The sequence below is a fragment of the Centroberyx affinis genome, unplaced genomic scaffold (genome assembly GCF_046629955.1).
Source record: "Centroberyx affinis isolate AG114_WGS23_722 - 3 ecotype Tasmania unplaced genomic scaffold, CSIRO-AGI_Caff_v1 ptg001267l_1, whole genome shotgun sequence".
Taxonomy (NCBI): domain Eukaryota; kingdom Metazoa; phylum Chordata; class Actinopteri; order Beryciformes; family Berycidae; genus Centroberyx; species Centroberyx affinis.
Window position 1 is genome coordinate 21,778 of NW_027279776.1, and position 3,223 is coordinate 25,000.

The following is a 3,223-nucleotide window of genomic DNA, read 5'->3' on the forward strand; positions in this document are numbered from 1 at the left end:
AGCACATGGCTAATTATTATGCAGAATGACGTCATCGGATCTTCCCGGGTGCAACGGAGGAAGCTGGCTGTCGGACCTCCCGGTCGGATATTTACTCTAACAATCCTATTTCCCTGGTTGGAGTTATGCAGCGTTCCATGCAGCAGTGATATTACGATGGTAGTGAGGGCTTAATCCCCTAAGAAGAACAAGCTACTCACGTTTTCTTCATGGACGCACATGGTCTGATGTTTGGAGCAGCCGAGTGGTGTAACGTTAGTTTGTAAGTTACCGGACGTCAGTTCAGACAGCCATATATATACACAGATGCTCCCAATCAACCGGGGGAAAGAGGGTGTGAAACATTAGGAGGCAGGGCCTCCAATGGGACATTTTTCGGACTATTGGGGTTTCGGAATAATAGGCCGTCGGAACAATGGGCAGTTCCCAACACACACCTTGCTAATTATCTAGCCTAGCTAGCTAGCTGGATGGGTGTAGCCTGAGCTGCTAGCAACAGCAATATCAGAATCAGATCCATCCATTTTGCTATGGCTATCAGCCGTCAAATGAAACCTAACGTGACCTAATGTGACGATGGGGATCATTACAATTTTGTGGATCGTCTACGCCTGTCTAATTCAATTGGCCAGTCTTGAGCGCAATTTAATTTCATTGGCCACTGCACTAACGAGCCACCAGTTGCGCCCTAAATGCGGAAGTGATTCTGGACCTGTTAGCGAGCAGTCCCAATGCTCCCGTGCTGTTTTCATAGTGCGGTGTGCAAAACAAAAATCTGAATTTACTCAGTAACGGAATGTACATTTAAAATTAGCGAAGCAGAATATCTATTATTTAAATTACTCGAGTAAGAGTAAAAGTATAGCATTATAAAAATACTTTCAAAAGTACAAATCCTCAAAAAAAACTACTCAAGTACAGTAACGAGAGTACTTGTACTTCGTTACTTTACACCTCTGCTTATATATTACAATCTACCCTGTCAAAGATTTCTCATATGACAGTTTCTCTCCATATATCCAAGGTTATGTTCCCTGTGATGCCCTGTTAGAGTCTGCTCAACACACACACACAAACACACTCACTCCCATAGGACAGCAGTTTTCAACACCCGGTCATCTTCAGGACACTGACAATTAAGTGGTGTAACTACCCTTTAATTAGCTATAGGATGAAATGGTCTCCTAATTAATGACTTAATTAACTCAATCAACGAACTCTAAAGAACACTGAAATACCAATTAAACATCACATATATATACCTGATTGGGTTTTGTGTGTGTGATGTGTGGTTTTTTTTTTATCAAGCAGGGTACATGTCCTTGCAAGAATAGAAAAACCTGTCAGACATGTAGTGGTGAGCGTTAAAGTTAAGGAATGAATGCAAGTCAACAGACAAGCAGAATAACACTAAGATGTGTCTGTATGTCTGTGTGTGTCTTGATTACTTTACTGGTGTCTGTCTGTGTGTGTGTGTGTGTGTGTGTGTGTGTGTGTGTGTGTGTGTGTGTGTGTGTGAGAGAGAGAGAGAGAGAGAGAGAGAGAACCAGAGCTAGTATAATTATATGGAGTGACCTGAGTGTTCATGCATGTAGGACATACCTTAATCTCCCCCCTACTCTCTCTCTCTCTCTCTCTCTCTCTCTCAGCCCATCTCAGCCCATCTTCCCTCCATCCTCTATACCTCTCTCACCCCCATCACTATCTCACTTCACCCCTTCCTCTATTCCTGCTTCATTATTCCAGACATGACTTACGATTTGGCGATGTAGCAAGCAGACGCGTGGCAGACTGTCTCCTGATTGACCCTGAAAAATTTTACACTTTAACATCCAACTTTCCTTCATGCAATGACTTCTTCTAGTATGGGAATCTCTGAGTTATACCTCAACTGCAAACTGAACCACTGAAGCACAGACAAGCCACACAGCAAGCGCCAACAAGCTTAGCTTAGCTGGAAAATTAGCATCAATGGCCACTGTTCCAGCTAGCAGCAATGATGGTCAGCCTGTTGCTGAGACTGAACTACAGTATGTTCACCAATGTGTTAAATGTCAGTTTTCAGGCTATTTTCGTGGCTTCATTCAAATGAATAAGAAGTAAAAATCCGAACACTACAAAATCGTCCCAGCTGCATCCGATCTTGGTGATTAGTTTATATTATGGTTTTCATGGCGGTCAAGTGCGTTTTTCGGCACTTGACTTGTTTTGATTTGTAGTGACCCTTCCCTCTAAGGGGACAAGTGGACCCAAACCATGCCAGGAAAATGCCCCCACAGCATCCAGTGCCACTGGACCCCCTCACTGTAGGGGTCAAGCACTCGAGCCTGTACTGTTCTCTTGACATACGCCACACATGCGCTCGTCCACTTGTCCAGAATATGGTGAAGGATGACTCATCTGATCATATCACTTTTTTCCACTTCTCTGTAGACCAGTGCCTTTTTTTTTTTTTTGCACCACTGAACTCTCAAATGTGCATTCGTCTTTGTAATGAGGGGTTTAAAGTTGAGCTAGCAACACAGGCTATAATAGCCATGACTAGCTTTAAACCCGCTTTGACTGTCTATGGTGCTAGTCTCGGAAACATTATTTAAAATGCTACATGGTTATGGTGGTGACGCGTAGCCCAGTGTTGTGTTGTGGACGTTCCCATAGCTCAGTGTGGTCTCTTTGGCAGTGTGGTGTCTCGTTTGTGGAATTTTAAATGCTGAAATTCAGCCTAGATAGCTACGTCTAATAGGCTATGTGAGATCATGCTGATGTTGCTGTGTACTGATTTTCGCTGCAAACTCGCGCATCAATAGGCTGTACTGTAGCCACAGGTTGGATATTTACGATTGCGGTGCTGTCCATGTATGTAACCCTGTGTCTATGCTTGAGCGACCCTTATGTCATCAATGTGTCTGCCCCCCCCTGCCTGTCGGATTGCCTGTCCGACAAAGTTGTCCCGGCGCCGGGGCTGTTCCGACCCTATTTGCTGATGTCTTTCCCATAGAGCTTATTGCAGATGTCAATTTAGTCACTGTTCCTATTGAAACACTAGCCACTTGAGCAGTCTTTGTGACTGATCGGTGCCCCAATAATGAACCCTCTTTCAAAGTCACTTAGATCTTTTCGTCTTGCCATTCGTTTTGTCTTGCTTCACATCTTCACAAGGTTCACATAGAGGGATCCCCCTACCAGGCGCGCAAGTGGGTGGGCAAACAAAGATTACTGTAAA